This window comes from Pristiophorus japonicus, chromosome 2, assembly GCF_044704955.1.
Source record: "Pristiophorus japonicus isolate sPriJap1 chromosome 2, sPriJap1.hap1, whole genome shotgun sequence".
In the NCBI taxonomy this organism is placed as follows: domain Eukaryota; kingdom Metazoa; phylum Chordata; class Chondrichthyes; family Pristiophoridae; genus Pristiophorus; species Pristiophorus japonicus.
Window position 1 is genome coordinate 24,444,772 of NC_091978.1, and position 20,871 is coordinate 24,465,642.

A 20,871-nucleotide genomic window follows, 5' to 3' on the forward strand; every position below is an offset into this window, starting at 1 on the left:
TGAAATGCACCCCAGGCTGTTGAGCGAAGCAGAAGCGGAAATAGCAGAGGCCTTGACCATCATTGTCCGGTCCTCTTTAGATTCAGGCATGATGCTGGAGAACTGGAGGACTACTAATGTAGTACCCTTGTTTAAGAAGGGAGAAAGGGATAGGCTGAATAATTTTAGGCCTGTCAGCCTAACTTCAGTGGTGGGAAAATTATTGGAAAAAATCCTGAAGGACAGGATAAATCTACATTTAGAAAGACAAGGATTAATTAGGGACAGTCAGCACGGATTTGTTAAGGGAAGATCGTGTTTGACGAAACTGATTGAATTTCTCGCGGAGCTAACCAGGAGGGTCGATGAGGGTATTGCATACGATGTAGTGTATATAGACTTCAGCAAAGCTTTTGATATGGCCCCTCATGGCAGACTGGTCATGAAGGTAAAAGCCCATGGGATCAGGGCAAAGTGGCAAGTTGTATCCAAAATTGGCTTAAAGGTAGGAAGCAAAGGGTAATGGTTGATGGATATTTTTGTGACTGGAAGTATGTTTCCAGTGGTGTTCCGCAGGGCTCAGTACTGGGTCCCTTGCTTTTTGTGGTATACATCAATGATCTAGATTTGAATATAGGGGGTGTGATTAAAAAGTTTCCAGATGACACTAAAATTGGCTGTGTGGTTGATAATGAAGAGGAAGTCATGGACTGCAGGAGGATATCAATCTACTGGTCAGGTGGGCAGAACAGTGGCAAATGGAATTTAATTCAGAGAAGTGTGAGGTAATGCCCTTGGGGAGGGCTAATAAGGAAAGGGTATACACATTAAATAGTAGGTCACTTAGAAGTGTAGATGAACAAAGGGACCTTGGAGTGCTTGTCCACAGATCCCTGAAAGTAGCAGGCTAAGTGGATAAGGTGGTTAAGAAGGTATACGGAATGCTTGCCTTTATTGGCCGAGGCATAGAATACAAGAGCAGGGAGGTTATGCTTAAATTGTATAATACTCTGGTTAGGCTACAGCTGTACTACTGCATGTAGTTCTGGTCGCCGTATTATAGGAAGGACCTGGTTGCACTGGAGAGGGTGCAGAGGAGATTTAGGAGGATGCTGCCTGGAATGGAGAATCTTTGCTATGAGGACAGATTGGATAGGCTGGGTTTGTTCTCCTTGGAACAGAGGAGACCTCATTGAGGTGTATAAAATTTTGAGGGGCCTGGATATAGTGTATAGCAAGGGCCAATTTCCCTTAGTGGAGGGGTCAATTACGAGGGGGCATAGGTTTAAGGTGTTTAGTGGAAGGTTTAGAGGAGACTTGAGGGGAAGCTTCTTCACGCAGAGGGTTGTGGGGATCTGGAACTCACTACCTTGAGGGTAGTGGATGCAGAAACCCTCACCACATTTAAATGGAGCTTGGATGGTCACTTGAAGTGCTGTAACCTGCAGGGTTGTGGGACTAGAGCTGGTAAGTGGGATTAGACTGGATAACCTCTTGTTGGCTGGCACAGATACGATGGTAAGTACTGCAGGGAATCTAATACGGCCAGAGTGGTCTCCTGAACTAGTTTCGATCGCATGGATGGATCGGAGAACAGTTTTCCCGTTTTTTTCCCCAATTGGCCTGGCTTTTCACTTGTTTTTTTGCCTCTCCCAGGAGATCGCATGGCTTCGGGTGGGGTGGAGTGCAAAATGTTGAGATACATGGGGTATCGCAGTTGTGTGGGACGGACTGGTTGGGCCGAATGCTCTTTACCTGTCCGCCATTGTTCATTGTTCATGCGTTTATCTGTCACCTTCAGGGCTGCTGACCAAGGGCCGTGTGGCTCTTTGTCGGCCGGCGCGGAGACGATGGGCTGAAATGGCCTCCTTCTGCGCTGTAAATTTCTACGTTTCTATGTTTCTAGGTTCAAAGTGAGATAGATGGGTGTCAGCTCTCTGTAAACAGTACACAGTGCTGTGGTGAGAGTTCTCTGAGCTTGTTGAAGTCTCCGTCACTAGGGGATGCAAGTGAGCTGCTTACTCAAGGAGGCTGTCTCACCATCGGTGATCTGTTCAAAAACTAAAGAGAGTTCTGACTAAGCGCAACACGTTTTTTAAAATGTCTTTGTTTGAAGTGTGAATGCAGTGGCTCCATTAGGAGAAGCTCTGCCCAGTGTAGAGCTCAACAACTGGCACCAAGAAAAACGGTTGCATGGTGTGAAGAAGAACTCAAACGTAAGGCATGAGTAAATCGTACAGTCTGTATCTGGATAGAAGTGCCTATAAATAAATAAACGAAAAAAGAAAGATAGACAGTCCTTCGGAATCGAGGAAGACTTGCTTCCACTCTTAACATGAGTTCTTAGGTGGCTGAACAGTCCAATACGAGAACCACAGACTCTGTCACAGGTGGGGCAGATAGTTGTTGCGGGAAGGGGTGGGTGGGACTGGTTTGTAGCACGCTTACTACAGCTATACAGGGTATTAGTGAGGCCACACCTGGAATATTGCGTGCAGTTTTGGTTTCCATATTTACGAAAGGATATACATAGAAACATAGAAAATAGGTGCAGGAGCAGGCCATTCAGCCCTTCTAGCCTGCACCGCCATTCAATGAGTTCATGGCTGAACATGAAACTTCAGTACCCCCTTCCTGCTTTCTCGCCATAACCCTTGATCCCCCGAGTAGTAAGGACTTCATCTAACTCCCTTTTGAATATATTTAGTGAATTGGCCTCAACTACTTTCTGTGGTAGAGAATTCCACAGGTTCACCACTCTCTGGGTGAAGAAGTTTCTCCTCATCTCGGTCCTAAATGGCTTACCCCTTATCCTCAGACTGTGACCCCTGGTTATGGACTTCCCCAACATTGGGAACATTCTTTCTGCATCTAACCTGTCTAAACCCGTCAGAATTTTAAACGTTTCTATGAGGTCCCCTCTCATTCTTCTGAACTCCAGTGAATACAAGCCCAATTGATCCAATCTTTCTTGATAGGTCAGTCCCGCCATCCCGGGAATCAGTCTGGTGAACCTTCGCTGCACTCCCTCAATAGCAAGAATGTCCTTCCTCAAGTTAGGAGACCAAAACTGTACACAATACTCCAGGTGTGGCCTCACCAAGGCCCTGTACAACTGTAGCAACACCTCCCTGCCCCTGTATTCAAATCCCCTCGCTATGAAGGCCAACATGCCATTTGCTTTCTTAACCGCCTGCTGTACCTGCATGCCAACCTTCAATGACTGATGTACCATGACACCCAGGTCTCGTTGCACCTTCCCTTTTCCTAATCTGTCACCATTCAGATAATAGTCTGTCTCTCTGTTTTTACCACCAAAGTGGATAACCTCACATTTATCCACATTATACTTCATCTGCCATGCATTTGCCCACTCACCTAACCTATCCAAGTCACTCTGCAGCCTAATAGCATCCTCCTCGCAGCTCACACTGCCACCCAACTTAGTATCATCCGCAAATTTGGAGATACTGCATTTAATCCCCTCGTCTAAATCATTAATGTACAATGTAAACAGCTGGGGCCCCAGCACAGAACCTTGCGGCACTCCACTAGTCACTGCCTGCCATTCTGAAAAGTACCCGTTTACTCCTACTCTTTGCTTCCTGTCTGACAACCAGTTCTCAATCCACGTCAGCACACTACCCCCAATCCCATGTGCTTTAACTTTGCACATTAATCTCTTGTGTGGGACCTTGTCGAAAGCCTTCTGAAAGTCCAAATATACCACATCAACTGGTTCTCCTTTGTCCACTTTACTGGAAACATCCTCAAAAAATTCCAGAAGATTTGTCAAGCATGATTTCCCTTTCACAAATCCATGCTGACTTCGACCTATCATGTCACCATTTTCCAGATGCACTGCTATGACATCCTTAATAATTGATTCCATCATTTTACCCACTACTGAGGTCAGGCTGACCGGTCTATAATTCCCTGTTTTCTCTCTCCCTCCTTTTTTAAAAAGTGGGGTTACATTGGCTACCCTCCACTCCATAGGAACTGATCCAGAGTCAATGGAATGTTGGAAAATGACTGTCAATGCATCCGCTATTTCCAAGGCCACCTCCTTAAGTACTCTAGGATGCAGGCCATCAGGCCCTGGGGATTTATCGGCCTTCAATCCCATCAATTTCCCCAACACAATTTCCCGACTAATAAAGATTTCCCTCAGTTCCTCTTCCTTACTAGACCCTCTGACCCCTTTTATATCCGGAAGGTTGTTTGTATCCTCCTTAGTGAATACCGAACCAAAGTACTTGTTCAATTGATCCGCCATTTCTTTGCTCCCCGTTATGACTTCCCCTGATTCTGACTGCAGGGGACCTACGTTTGTCTTCACCAACCTTTTTCTCTTTACATACCTATAGAAACTTTTGCAATCCGCCTTAATGTTCCCTGCAAGCTTCTTCTCATACTCCATTTTCCCTGTCCTAATCAAACCCTTTGTCCTCCTCTGCTGAGTTCTAAATTTCTCCCAGTCCCCAGGTTCGCTGCTATTTCTGGCCAATTTGTATGCCACTTCCTTGGCTTTAATACTATCCCTGATTTCCCTAGATAGCCACGGTTGAGCCACCTTCCCCTTTTTATTTTTACGCCAGACAGGAATGTACAATTGTTGTACTTCATCCATGCGGTCTCTAAATGTCTGCCATTGCCCATCCACAGTCAACCCCCTAAGTATCATTCGCCAATCTATCCTAGCCAATTCACGCCTCATACCTTCAAAGTTACCCTTCTTTAAGTTCTGGACCATGGTCTCTGAAATTACTGTTTCATTCTCCATCCTAATGCAGAATTCCACCATATTATGGTCACTCTTCCCCAAGGGGCCTCGCACAATGAGATTGCTAATTAATCCTCTCTCATTACACAACACCCAGTCTAAGATGGCCTCCCCCCTAGTTGGTTCCTCAACATATTGGTCTAGAAAACCATCCCTTATGCACTCCAGGAAATCCTCCTCCACCGTATTGCTTCCAGTTTGGCTAGCCCAATCTATGTGCATATTAAAGTCACCCATTATAACTGCTACACCTTTATTGCATGCACCCCTAATTTCCTGTTTGATGCCCTCCCCAACATCCCTATTACTGTTTGGAGGTCTGTACACAACTCCTACTAACGTTTTTTGCCCTTTGGTGTTCTGCAGCTCTACCCATATAGATTCCACATCATCCAAGCTAATGTCTTTCCTAACTATTGCATTAATCTCCTCTTTAACCAGCAATGCTACCCCACCTCCTTTTCCTTTTATTCTATCCTTCCTGAATGTTGAATACCCCTGAATGTTGAGTTCCCAGCCCTGATCATCCTGGAGCCACGTCTCCGTAATCCCAATCACATCATATTTGTTAACATCTATTTGCACAATTAATTCATCCACCTTATTGCGGATACTCCTTGCATTAAGACACAAAGCCTTCAGGCTTGTTTTATTAACACCCTTTGTCCTTTTAGAATTTTGCTGTACAGTGGCCCTTTTTGTTCTTTGCCTTGGGTTTCTCTGCCCTACACTTTTCCTCATCTCCTTTCTGTCTTTTGCTTTTGGCTCCTTTTTGTTTCCCTCTGTCTCCCTGCATTGGTTCCCATCCCCCTGCCATATTAGTTTAAATCCTCCCCAACAGCACTAGCAAACACTCCCCCTAGGACATTGGTTCCAGTCCTGCCCAGGTGCAGACCGTCCGGTTTGTACTGGTCCCACCTCCCCCAGAACCGGTCCCAATGCCCCAGGAATTTGAATCCCTCCCTGCTGCACCACTGCTCAAGCCACGTATTCATCTGCGCTATCCTGCGATTCCTACTCTGACTATCACGTGGCACTGGTAGCAATCCCGAGATTACTACTTTTGAGGTCCTACTTTTTAATTTAGCTCCTAGCTCCTTAAATTCGTTTCGTAGGACCTCATCCCTTTTTTTGCCTATGTCGTTGGTACCAATGTGCACCACGACAACTGGCTGTTCTCCCTCCCATTTCAGAATGTCCTGCACCCGCTCCGAGACATCCTTGACCCTTGCACCAGGGAGGCAACATACCATCCTGGAGTCTCGGTTGCGGCCGCAGAAACGCCTATCTATTCCCCTCACAATTGAATCCCCTATCACTATCGCTCTCCCACTCTTTTTCTTGCCCTCCTGTGCAGCAGAGCCAGCCACGGTGCCATGAACTTGGCTGCTGCTGCCCTCCCCTGATGAGTCATTCCCCTCAACAGTACCCAAAGCGGTGTATCTGTTTTGCAGGGGGATGACCGCAGGGGACCCCTGCACTACCTTCCTTGCTCTACTCTTCCTGCTGGTCTTCCATTCCCTATCTGGCTGTGGACCCTTTCCCTGCGGTAAGACCAACTCACTACACATGATACTCACGTCATTCTCAGCATCGTGGATGCTCCAGAGTAAATCCACCCTCAGCTCCAATTCCGCAACGCGGACCGTCAGGAGCTGGAGGCGGATACACTTCCCGCACACGTAGTCGTCAGGGACACCGGAAGTGTCCCTGAGTTCCCACATGGTACAGGAGGAGCATAACACCCGACCGAGCTCTCCTGCCATGTCTTAACCCTTAGATACACTTAAACTGGTAATAACAATGTTAAAAGTTACTGACCAATATAAGAAGAAAAAGAAAAACTACTCACCAATCACCAGCCAATCACTTACCCCCTAGGCTGTGACGTCACCTTTGTTTTTTGCCTTCTCCCTGTAGCTGCACCGGCACGCCTCTCGCCGACCCCGGACTCGCGCTGCTCCGAGCTCCCGCCTCCTCGACTGACTGCCCGACTCCCGCTGGCCTTTATAGGCCTCTCGCCGACCCCGGACTCGCGCTGCTCCGAGCTCCCGCCTCCTCGACTGACTGCCCGACTCCCGCTGGCCTTTATAGGCCTCTCGCCGACCCCGGACTCACGCTGCTCCGAGCTCCCGCCTCCTCGACTGACTGCTCGAACTGCCCGACTCCCGCTGGCCTTTATAGGCCTCTCGCCGACCCCGGACTCGCGCTGCTCCGAGCTCCCGCCTCCTCGACTGACTTGTCAGATATACTTGCTTTGGAGGCAGTTCAGAGAAGGTTTACTAGGTTGATTCCAGAGATGAGGGGGTTGACTTATGAGGAAAGGTTGAATAGGTTGGGCCTCTACTCATGGAATTCAGAAGAATGAGAGGTGATCTTATCGAGACGTATAAGGTTATGAGGGGGCTTGACAAGGTTAATGCAGAGAGGATGTTTCCACTGATGGGGGGGACTCGTATTAGAGGGCATGATCTTAGAATAAAGGGCCGCCCATTTAGAACTGAGATGAGGAGAAATTTCTTCTCTCAGAGGGTTGTGAATCTTTGGAATTCGCTACCTCAGAGAGCTGTGGCAGCTGGGACATTGAATAAATTTAAGACAGAAATAGACGGTTTCTTAATCGATAAGGGCATAAGCGATTAAGGGGAACGGACAGGGAAGTGGAGCTGAGTCCATGATCAGATTAGCCATGATCTTATTGAATGGCAGAGCAGGCTCAAGGGGCCGTATGGCCTACTCGTGTTTCTATTTCTTATGTTCTTATGTTCTTATGTTCTTTCCGCTGTCTGCGCTTGATTTCTGCATGCTCTCGGCGATGAGACTCGAGGTGCTCAGCGCCCTCCCGGATGCACTTCCTCCACTTAGGGCAGTCTCTGGCCAGGGGCTCCCAGGTATCAGTGGGGATGTTGCACTTTGTCAAGGAGGCTTTGCGTCCTCCTCAACTGTCTTCTCCCTGTGACCGAGGAGCTCCACCCAGAGTCGCAGTGGGAATTCCACCCCCTACGGGGCACAACGGACCTGATTTTTGCAGCACGACAGCGACAGGAAAAATGCAGGGAGCGGTGCCAGCCCTTATACATGGCCTTCATCGACCATACAAAGGCCTTTGACACTGTCAACCGCGAGGGTCTATGGAGCGTCATCTTCCATTTCGGATGCCCCCGAAAGTTCGTCACCATCCTCCGCCTGCTCCATGATGACATGCAGGCCGTGTTCCTTACCAATGGGTCCATTACAGACCCAATCCACGTCCAGACCGGTGTCAAACAGGGCTCATCATCGCATTTATATAGCGCCTTTCACCACCTCAGGACGTCCCAAAGCGCTTCACAGACAATGCAATACTTTTGGAGTGCAGTCACTGTTGTAACGTCGGAAAGGCGGCAGCCAATTTGCGGACAGCAAGCTCCCTCAAACAGTAATGTGATAATGACCAGATAATCTGTTTCTACCGACGTTGGTTGAGGGATAAATATTTGCCAGGGCACTGGATAGCACTGCCCTGCTCTTCTTTGAAATTGTGCCATGGGATCTTTTGCATCTACCGGAGAGGCCTTGGTTTACCATCTTATCCAAAGGACGGCACCTCCAACAGTGCTACACTGGAGTGCCAGCCTAGACTTTGTGCTCTGGGCGGGGGGCATTTGAATCCACAACATTCTGACCCAGAGGCAATAGTGCTACCCACTAAGCCACAGATGATACCATATGTGTCTAGATGTAGCTGTAAAATATATAGGGCTAGAATGTCCTCGTTTTTTGCATGTGTAACGCCTCCTTAACGTCCATTTTACCGCTGAAATGACACCCATATATTGCCCACTTAGCCACAAAATGGAAACTGACAGGCATTTTTTGGAAACTTATCGCTGAGCATTACTTTCCCCATGTGCGTAACGCCGGGAAAAAATAATACCGCCCGCCCACATTTTTTCAGAATGACTGAAATCAATGCCCATAATATCGTACCAGCGTTATTTTCCGCACGGAATTAACGGCGAGAGTAAATAATACTGCCCGCCTACTTTTTTTTGTCGTAAAGATCACATTTGCTGAAACTAGCGGCCGTGAAATCGTCCAGCGTCACTTTCACCACCTCGCACGTATACTGTTCAGAATATCGTTCGCCCAAAAAACCGCCCAGAAAAAGTGGAACTAATCACAGCGTTATGGACGCCATGTTCTACATCACATGTCGCATCATTTAAAAGGCTGCTGTGTTTCAACCTCGGGGGAGTTCAGATGTACTCTGGAGGTCATTGGAGTTGATGTGAACATCTGTACAAACATCTTGACCATACTGTGACAGATAGGAATTGAAGAGGTGTCGTTGTCGGGACATTCCTTGTTTGTGGCCAATCGGTGGAAAACAGAGATCTACTGCAATGGGGCCTGTTCTTTCTCACTCTCTCTTGATGACTAATTACATGCTGCAGACTCGTGATGGTCGAAGGTACGCTCCACAGCATTATGTGCCCAATGTAAGACTTGCCAGACTGATGAGGAGGACCAGACGTTACACCCGCCGCAAGAACAGGGAGAAGCAGTCTTACCTCGACTTGCCCGACACCACCTGCCTTCAGAGACTGGGCTTCCACAAAGAGATTATCACTGAGGTATGCCAGTTCATAAGGGGAGATCTGCAGCCTGCCAGCACCATCAGTACTGCACTGTCCGTCGAGGTCAAAGTCACCGCGGCACTGTCGTTCTACATGTCGGGTTCTTTTCAGGCTTCAGCTGGCGACATTTGTGGTCTGTCTCAACATGCCACACATTACTGCATTAGACACATCACTGAAGCCCTGTACACATGCAGGAGGGACTTGATCAGCTTCCCTATGACCAGGGAGGCACAAAGTAAGAGGGCTCTCGGATTCTCCAGAATTGCAAACTTCCCCAAGGTGCAGGGAGCAATAGATCGTAAGCACATCACGATGTGGGCACCTTTTCAGGATGGAGAGATTTTCAGGAACCGCAAGGGATTCCACTCCCTGAATGTCCAACTCATTGTCGACCACCAGCAAATTATAATGTCAGTGAATGCTAAATTTCCTGGGCAGCATCTATGATGCTCACATCCTGCATGAGAGCACTGCAAAAGCTTCTATAGATAGGTGAAGATATAAAGATTAGTGAAGACAAACGTAGGTCCCCTGCAGTCAGAATCAATTTATAATGGGGAACAAAGAAATGGCAGACTAATTGAACAAATACTTTGGGTCTGTCTTGAAAGGAAGACAAAAATAACCTACTGGAAATACTAGGGGACCAAGGGTCTAGCGAGAAGGAGAAATTGAAGAAAATCCTTATTAGTCAGGAAATTGTGTTAGGGAAATTGATGGGATTGAAGGCCAATAAATCCCAGGGCCTGAGAGTCTGTATCCCAGAGTACTTAAGGAAGTGGTCCTAGAAATAGTGGATGCATTGGTGATCATTTTCCAAAAGTCTATCGACTCTGGATCAGTTGCTATGGACTGGAGGGTAGCTAATGTAACACCACTTTTTAAAAAAGGAGGGAGAGAGAAAACAGTGAATTATAGACCGGTTAGCCTGACATCAGTAGTGGGGAAAATGTTGGAAACAATTATTAAAGATGAAATAGCAGCGCATTTGGAAAGCAGTGACAGGATCGGTCCCAGCCAGCATGGATTTATGAAGGGGAAATCATGCTTGACAAATCTTTTAGAATGTTTTAATGATGTAACTGGTAGAGTGGACAAGGGAGAACCAGTGGATGTGGTGTATTTAGACTTTCAAAAGGCTTTTGACAAGGTCCCATACAAGAGATTGGTGTGCAAAATTAAAGCACATGGTATTGGGGGTAATGTATTGACGTGGATAGAGAACTGGTTGGCAGACAGGAAGCAGAGAGTAGGGATAAACGGGTCCTTTTCAGAATGGCAGGCAATGACTAGTGGGGTGCTGCAGGGCTCAGTGCTGGAACCCCAGCTATTTACAATACACATTAATGATTTGGATGAAGGAATTGAGTGTATTATCTTCAAGTTTGCAGATGACACTAAGCTGGGTGGCGGTGTGAGCTGTGAGGAGGATGCTAAGAGGCTGCAGGGTGACTTGGACAGGTTAGGTGAATGGGCAAATGCATGGCAGATGCAGTTTAATGTGGATAAATGTAAGGTTATCCACTTTGGTGGCAAAAACATGAAGGCAGAATATTATCTGAAAGGCGGCAGATTAGGAAAAGGGTGTTATGTATTTGGACTTGTATATACATCCACCAGAGGGCTCATTCCCCGGAGTCCCAAGGGATCTCATAATCCTTTGGGAGGACAGTTATTTAAGAGTGCTTCACAGGTTGGAGAGACACTCTAGAGACCTGCAATAAAAGGCTACGGTCACACTTTACTTTGAGCTCACAGTGTTCAGTCTGACTCCTTCTCCATACACAACAACTGGCGACGAGATACAAATAGCGAACCCAAAGATGCAGAGAACAGTAGGCATCCTGGAGAAATTCTCGGAGGGAGATGATTGGGAATCTTTTGTGGAGCGACTCGAACAATACTTCGTGGCCAATGAGCTAGATGGGGAAGAGAGCACTGCCAAACGTAGAGCGATCCTCCTCACCGTCTGTGGGGCACCAACGTATGGCCTCATGAAAAATCTGCTCACTCCAGTGAAACCCACGGAGCAATCGTACGACGATTTGTGCTCACTGGTCCAAGAGCATTTAAACCCGAAGGAAAGCGTTCTGATGGCGAGGTACCGGTTGTACACCTACAAAAGATCAGAAGGCCAAGAAGGGGAGAGTTATGTCACCGAGCTAAGACGCCATGCAGGACATTTCGAATTTGAAGGACATTTGGAGCATATGCTCAGAGACTTTTTCATACTTAGCATTGGCCACAAAACCATACTTTGCAAATTTTTGTCTGTAGAGACCCCAACCTTGAGTAAGGCCACAGCGATAGCCCAGGTGCTCATTGCCACCAGTGGCAATACGAAGCAAATTTCTCAGCACACAAGTGCTGCTACAAGTACTGTGAACAAAGTGATGTTGTTTTCGATTCGTAAGGGACAGGGCAGGTCACACATACCTGCAGCTACACTTCCGCAGATGTCTCAGAGTCCCCCACAAGGGTGATGAATGCAAAGCCATTAACACCTTGTTGGTGCTGCGGGGGTGATCATCGTTTCCATTCATGCCTATTCAAAGGATACGTTTGCAAGGGCTGTGAAACAATGGGACACCTCCAACGAGTGTGCAGGCGAGCTGCTAGGCCTGCTAAACCTGCAAACCACCACGTTGCAAAGGAGGACAGATCCACAGAGAATCACGACGAACCAGAACCTCTGATAGAGGTACATGGGGTGCACACATTCACCATGAATGCTGAAGGTTGAACTAAATGGACTCCCGGTGTCAATGGAGCTGGGCACGGGCACGAGCTAGTCCATCATGGGCAAAAAGGCTTTCGAAAGGTTGTGGTGCAACAAGGCCTCAAGGCCAGTCTTAACTCCAGTTTGCACAAAACTAAGAACTTACACAAAAGAACTGATTCCTGTAATCGTCAGTGCTACCATAAAGATCTCCTACGCTGGAACTGGGACGACATCCGAGCGCTATCGCCCGCTGACGACACTTCATGTGCACAGTTCTTAAAGGAATTTCCTTCGCTGTTCGAACCAGGCATCGGGAAATTCCAAGGAGCAAAAGTGCAGATCCACCTAAGCCCAGGGACGCGACCCACCCATCACAAGACGAGAACAGTACCGTACATGATGAAAGAAAGGGTAGAAATCGAGCTCGACCATCTACAAAGAGAGAGCATCATTTCACCGATTGAGTTCAGCGTGTGGGCCAGTCCTATTTTCCCAGTCTTCAAGGAAGACGGCACCATCAGGATCTGTGGCGAATACAAAGTAGCTATCAATCCTTTCTCCCTGCACTACCAATACCCACTTCCAAAAGCTGACGATCTCTTTGCAACGCTGGCGGGAGGAAAGATGTTCATGAAGCTGGATCTGACCTCAGCCTACATGACGCAGGAACTGGAGCAACAATCGCAGGTCCTCACCTGCATCAACATGCACAAAGTTCTTTTGTTTATAACAGATGCCCATTTGGAATCCGATCAGCGGCGGCGATATTCCAGAGAAACATGGAAAGTTTACTGAAGTCGGTCCCGCACACCATGGTCTTCCAGGACGACATCTTGGTCACAGGTCGGAACACAGTCGAGCACCTGCAGAATCTGGAGGAGGTTCTTAGTCGCACAAGAGGAGGACCCACACAAGAGATTGGTGTGCAAATCAAAGCACATGGTATTGGGAGTAATATACTAACGTGGATAGAGAACTGGTGGATAGGAAGCAGAGAATTGGGATGAACGGGTCCTTTTCAGAATGGCAGGCAGCGACTAGTGGAGTGCCGCAGGGCTCAGTGCTGGGACCCCAGCTCTTTACAATATACATCAATGATTTTGATGAAGGAATTGAATGTAATATCTCCAAGTTTGCAGATGACACTAAACTGGGTGGCGGTGTGAGCTGTGAGGGGGACGCTAGGATGCTGCAGGATGACTTGGACAGGTTAGGTGAGTGGGCAAATGCATGGCAGATGCAGAATAATGTGGATAATTGTGAGGTTATCCAGTTTGGGGGCAAAAACGTGAAGACAGAATATTATCTGAATGGTGGCAGATTAGGAAAAGGGGAGGTACAATGAGACCTGGGTTTCATGGTTCATCAGTCATTGAAAGTTGGCATACAGGTACAGCAGGCGGTGAAGATGGCAAATGGCATGTTGGCCTTCATAGCTAGGGGATTTGAGTATAGGAGCAGGGAGGTCTTACTGCAGTTGTACAGGGCATTAGTGAGGCCTCACCTGGAATATTGTGTTCAGTTTTGGTCTCTTAATCTGAGGAAGGACGTTCTTGCTATTGAGGGAATGCAGCGAAGGTTCACCAGACTGATTTCCGGGATCGCATGACTGACATATGAGGAGAGATTGGATCGACTGGGCCTTTATACATTGGAGTTTAGAAGGATGAGTGGGGATATCATAGAAACATATAAGATTCTGGCAGGACGGGACAGGTTAGATGCGGGTAGAATGTTTTCAATGTTGGGGAGGTCCAGAACCAGGGGACACAGTCTAATGATAAGGGATAGGCCATTTAGGACTGAGATGAGGAGAAACTTCTTCACTCAGAGAGTTGTTAACTTGTGGAATTCCCTGCCGCAGAGAGTTGTTGATGCCAGTTCATTGGATATATTCAAGATGGAGTTAGATATGACCCTTATGGCTAAGGGGATCAAAGGGTATGGAGAGAAAGCAGAAAAGGGGTACTGAGGGAATGATCAGCCATGATCTTATTGAATGGTGGTGCAGGCTCGAAGGGCCGAATGGCCTACTCCTGCACCTATTTTCTATGTTTCTATGTTTCAACCACTTGGGACTCAGGTTAAAATGCTTGAAGTGTGTTTTCCTGGCACCTGAAGTGGAGTTCTTGGGAAGGAGGATTGCGGCGGACGGCATCAGGCCCAACAACGCAAAGACAGAGGCAATCGAGAACGCACTGAGGCCACAGAACGTGACGGAGCTGCGGTCGTTCCTGGGACTCTTGAAATACTTTGGTAACTTCTTACTGGGTCTCAGCACCCTGTGAGAACCACTACATGTCTTATTACGAAAAAGGAGCAAAATGGGTTTGGGGCAAAAGCCAAGAAAATGCGTTTGTAAAAGCAAGAAAATTGTTATGCTCAAACAAATTGCTTGTGTTGTATGATCCATGTAAGCATTTGGTACTAGCATATGATGCATCGTCATATGGTGTCGGGTGTGTATTGCAACAAGCTAATGATTTCGGGAAACTGCAACTGGTTGCTTATGCATCCAGGAGTCTATCTAAGACCGAGAGAACCTACAGCATGATTGAAAAAGAAGCATTAGCGCGTGTCTGTGGAGTAAAAAAAAAATGCATCAATACCTGTTTGGGCTAAAATTCGCATTGGAAACTGACCATTAGCCACTTATATCCCTGTTTTCCGAGAGCAAAGCTATAAATACCAACACATCGTCTCGCCTCCAGAGATAGGCACTCACGTTGTCCGCAATCAACTATGCCATCCGCCACAGGCCAGGCACAGAAAACTGCGCCGATGCTCTCAGTAGGCTGCCATTGCCCACCACGGGGATGGAAATGGCGCAGCCCGCAGATCTAGCCATGGTTATGGAAGCATTTGAGAGTGCCCAGCAGATCAAAACCTGGACAAACCAGGACCCCTTATTATCTCTCGTCAAAAGCTGTGTGCTTCACGGGAGCTGGTCCAGTGTCCCAGTGGAAATGCAGGAAGAGATAAAGCCGTTCCAGCGGTGCAAAGATGAAATGTCTATACAGGCAGAATGCCTTCTGTGGGGCAATCGAGTAGTGGTCCCCAAGAAGGGCAGCGACACCTTCATCAACGACCTCCGCAGCACCCACCCAGGCATCGTAATGATGAAAACGATAGCCAGATCCCACGTGTGATGGCCCGGCATCGATGCGGACTTAGAGTCCTGCGTTCATTGATGTAATACATGCTCGCAGTTAAGCAATGTACCCAGGGAGGTGCCGCTAAGTTTATGGTCTTGGCCCTCCAAACCGTGGTCTATGGTACACGTCAACAATGCAGGCCCATTCTTGGGTAAAATGTTCCTTGTCGTTGTAGACGCGTACTCCAAGTGGATTGAATGTGAGATAATGTCGGCTAGCACATCCGCTGCCACCACTGAAAGCCTGCAGGCCATGTTTGCCACACGTGGCTTACCCGATGTGCTGGTGAGCGACAACGGGCTATGTATTACCAGTGCTGAGTTCAAAGATCAAACATTCACATCTGCCCTGTTTAAATCAGCGTCCAATGGTCAGACAGAGAGAGCAGTGCAAACCATCAAGCAAAGCTTGAAGAGGGTAACTGAAGGCTCACTGCAGACTCGCCAATCCCGAGTCCAGCTTAGCTACCGCACGAGACCCCACTCACTCACTGGATCCCACCTGCTAAATTACCCATGAAAAGAGCACTTAAGACAAGGCTCTCGTTAGTTCACCCTGATCTACATGAACAGGTAGAGAGTAGGCGCTTTCAACAAAGTGCATACCATGATAGAGCAAATGTGTCACGCGAGATTGAAATCAATGATCCTGTATTTGTATTAAATTATGGGCAAGGTCCCAAGCGGCTTCCCAGCACTGTCGTGGCCAAAAAGGGGAGCAGGGTGTTTCGGGTCAAACTTTCAAATGGTCTTATTCACCGGAAACACTTGGACCAAATCAAACTCAGATTCACGGACTATCCTGAGCAACCCACCTTGGACCCTACCTTTTTTGATCCCCCAACCCACACACCATTGGCAACCGACACCACGGTTGACCACGAAGCAGAACCCATCATCCACAGTAGCTCAGCAGGGCCCACTCACCAGGCAGCCCAGCAAGGCCAGCTGCACAGCAGCCCAGCGAGGGCCCAACAAATGATTCAACAACACCAGCCTTCACATCGAGACGATCAACCAGGGAAAGGAAGGCCCCAGATCGACTCACATTGTAAATAGTTACACTATTGACTTTAGCGGGCTAATGTTGTTGTGTGTCTGGACTTGTATATACAGCCCCCAGAGGGCTCATTCCCTGGAGTCCCAAGGGATCTCATAATCCCTTGGGAGCACAGGTATTTAAGCGTGCTTCACAGGTTGGAGAGGCAATCTGGAGACCTGCAATAAAAGACTACGGTCACACTTTACTTTGAGCTCACAGTGTTCAGTCTGCCTCTTTCCCCAGACACAACAAAGGGGAGGTGCAATGAGACCTGGGTGTCATGGTACATCAGTCATTGAAAGTTTGCATGCAGGTACAGCAGGCGGTGAAGAAGGCAAATGGCATGTTGGCCTTCATAGCTAGCGGATTTGAGTATAGGAGCAAGGAGGTCTTACTGCAGTTGTACAGGGCCTTGGTGAGGCCTCACCTGGAATATTGTGTTCAGTTTTGGTCTCCTAATCTGAGGAAGGACGTTCTTGCTTTTGAGGAAGTGCAGCAAAGGTTCACCAGACTATTTCCCAGGATGGCAGGACTGACATATGAGGAGAGACTGGTTCGACTGGGCCTGTATTCACTGGAGTTTAGAAGAATGAGAGGGGATCTCATAGAAAAATACAAAATTCTGACGGGACTGGACAGGTTAGATGCAGGAAGAATGTTCCCGATGTTGGGGAAGTCCAGAACCAGAGGACACAGCCTAAGGATAAGGGGTAGGCCATTTAGGACCGAGATGAGGAGAAACTTCTTCACTCAGAGAGTTGTTAACCTGTGGAATTCTCTACCACAGAGAGTTGTTGATGCCAGTTCGTTAGATATATTCAAGAGGAAGTTAGATATGGCCCTTATGGCTAAAGGGATCAAGGGGAATGGAAAGAAAGCAGGAAAGGGATACTGAAGTGAATGATCAGTCATGATCTTATTGAATGGTGGTGCAGGCTCGAAGGGCTGAATGGCCTACTCCTGCACCTATCTTCTATGTTTCTATGTTTCTATATATCTGACTTGTTTAACAATCAGCCACAAAGTCAATGCTGGATGCTTGGTGACAAAGGATATGGCCTCGTTACCTGGCTGATGATCCCCTGCGTGACACCCACACCAAAGCCAAGAGACGATACAATGAGAGCCACAGAGCCACTCGCAATCTCATGGAGAAAACCATTGGAGTGCTGAAGCAGTGCTTTAGATGCCTGGGCCACTCAGGAGGCGAGCTCCAATACCACCCTGAGCAGGTAGTTCAATTCATGGTGGTGTGCTCCATGCTGCACAACTTGGCTATCAAAAGGGGACAAGAATTGCCTGATGAGTCTGACAGTCCACTTCACCAGAGAGAGAAAGAGGAAGACGAGGAGGCGGACACTGACATTGGCCCAGACAATCAGGCTGACACTGAAGCCATACCCCACCCCCCTGTAGACCACATGAAAGGGCCCATAGTGGCATGATAGCTGCAAGAGCCTTACGTCAGGAGCTCATCAATGATCGCCTTGCCTGAAAGAACGTTGGTGTTATTTACAAGGCTGACACATTACTGGGTGTGCAGATCATGCATCAATGGTGGGCATCACCTTGGTGACAGTCAAAGATTAATTTGATTGAAGTTAAGTGTAATTATACCCTTTTATGTTAAGGAATCACCAGCGTGTAACGGTACAGCTTTCTGAGCCAATACGCAACAAGGTTTTGTTAAATAAAGCATTTAAACCGAATAATTGTCTGAAATCATCAGTATTTCTGCAAAAAACAACTCTTCGCCTCCCCCCAGTTTCTCCTCCCCACCTCTACCCCTTCCCCTTCCCCTCCTGACTCCAAGCCTCCTGGCCGAGGAGCTCCTCAGGCGATGCTTCATTGTGGGGGGGGGGGAAGGTGGGGGGTGACGGCTGAGGCGCTGCTTGGACGGATACGGGAGAGGACAGTCCCGAGGTGGGAATGTGCTCCGAGCCAGCAGCAACATCTTGCTTCATGCGTGGTTGGCAATGGGAGTGCGGCACCTTGGGGTGCAGTGCACTCTCCGGGACCACTGGGAGCCCTCTGCCACCAGTGTTCCTAGCAACCTGTTCCAGGGCCTCCTCCATCCCTTCAATGTTATATCTTATTTGTTGGACAAAAGCTCGGTACCAACTATGTTCTTGGTGCTTAGTAGACTTTTTACTGCCAGTGAACCTGCCTCGTGCCTCCCACAACAGCCAGACAAGCACACACCACAGCCACACACGCTTTCAGTGCCTCTGAGCCCCCTCTCTCTCTTTCTCCTCTTCTGCGCATGTCATAATGAGCCTTGACTCCCTGAATCAAGGGAATCGAGCATTGCCATGCCGTTGCTAAGGACGGTGCCACTTTATGGCAGAAGGTCAGCGAGATTTAATGCTACCGCCCATTTCATATCGCTCACGGTAAAGTCCAATTTAAAAAATGGAGACTAGATGTTTTGAGAATGGATGAGAAGCTGACGATCTGAAAACCCATTTTTACCACCCACGCCGGAAATAACGGCCATTTTTGGGCGATAACCACAAAAGTGTAAAATCTAGTCCATAGATATCACAACCAACAAATATTTGTGGATAGTTGAAGATATAAAATATATGTAGTTAGGTGTAGCTGTATAATACATATAGATAGCTACCGTGGAAACATGTTTAATAAATCAAAAGCAAAATACTGCAGATGCTGGAATCTGGAATAATAACAGAAAATGCTGGAAATCTCAGCGGGTCAGGCAGCATCTGTGGAGAGGAAGCAGAGTTAACGTTTCGGGTCGATGACCCTTCGTCAGAACTGGAGAGTGTCCGGAAAGAACAGATTCTTAACCAGCACCGAAAGGGGGAGGGGAAGAAAGAACAATAGGGAAGGTCTGTGATAGGGTGGAAGACAGGAGAGATTAGAGAGACAAAAGGGATGATGGCCCAAATTCAAATAGTAATGCCAGGAGTTAGAAAAGCATTAGTCGAGATAGGGTGTGAATGGTGGGATAATGATCAGCTGCCATTAGAGACAAGGGGAGAAAAAGAAAGAAACAGGCTCTGAAGGGGGGTGTCATGTATGTAACCTTTATGTAATAACACTGTAATACTGTATGTACATAAGAAATGCACACCTTGACCACAGGGGGTGAACTTGTGGGAGACACTCCTCACCTGGTCATCCAGGTATATAAAGGGAGGTCCCACACAGGGTCATCATTTCTTGGTCCTGTGAATAAAGGTTCAGGTCATGGAGTGACCTTGTCCATAGAATGTGACTCCTGTGGATTTGTGGTATTGTGTAAAGACTTTACATTAGCGACGAGAAACGGGAATCAATGATCCACGAGAATGGCCACCGGCAGCACAGATGAACGGTACTGTGTTGGTGAGGACTGGGATGATTTCATTGAGAGGCTCCAGCAGAGTTTTGTCACGAAGGACTGGCTGGGAGATGCAGCGGCCAACAAGCGAAGGGCTCATCTGCTGACCAGCTGTGGACCTAAGACATACGCGCTCATGAAAGACCTGATAGCACCCGAGAAGCCGGCGGACAAAACTTTTGAAGAGCTCAGCAAACTGATCGGTGAGCACCTCAAACCGGCGAGCAGCATACACATGGCCTGACACAGATTTTATATCCACCGACGTCGGGAAGGACAGAGCATACCGGATTTCGTTGGGGACCTCCGGCGTTTGACCAGCCTCTGTAAGTTCACAGACGCCTGCAGGGGGGAGATGCTAAGGGATTTCTTTATTGAGGGCATTGGTCATGCTGGGATTTTCAGAAAGCTAATTGAGTCCAAGGACTTGACCTTGGAAGTGGCGGCGTTGATGGCTCAGACTTTTATCACGGGGGAGGAGGAAACCAAGATAATATACGCGCAAAATTCTGCCTCCAACATGGTGATGGATCAGGGAGTCAATATCATAAACGCGACACAGAGCCCCAAAGACAGGCAAGGGCAGCTCAACACACCCCAGGCAGCAATAGACCCAAGAGTAAGTCTCCAACAGAGACAATGGCAGGCTGAACGGACATTTACGCCCCCCCCAGTGGACAATGCGGCCCGGGATGGGGCCATTGACATCCACTAACAGGGTGCTCAAGAGCAGTCAAAGGGACAATCAGTGAGGAATGCCTTGCAACAGCTCTTTTGTTCACAACAATGGGAATCTCAGTTCATGCTGGAGGTGTGGGGGCAGACATGCTGCCAGGACTTGCAGGTTTCAACAGTTCACCTGCAGAAATTGTAACCTCAGTGGTCATTTAGCCAGAATGTGCAGGAAGCCTGTAACCAGGCTAATATATGAAACGGATGAACCAGATGAGGGGTCTGCGAGGCAGCATGATGCTTGGGGCAAATCAATGGACGCTGAAGTTCAGCGGGTTCATGTGGCAAACATTCACAGCTCATATACCAAAACGCCACCTATGATGATGAAAGTCCTATTAAACGGCATCCCTGTACGCATGGAGCTGGACACGGGAGCCAGCCAGTCACTCATGAGTGTTCAACAATTCGAAAAGCTGTGGTCACTCAAAGCCAGCAGACCCAAACTAGAACGCATTGAGATGCAATTACGGACGTACACCAAAGAA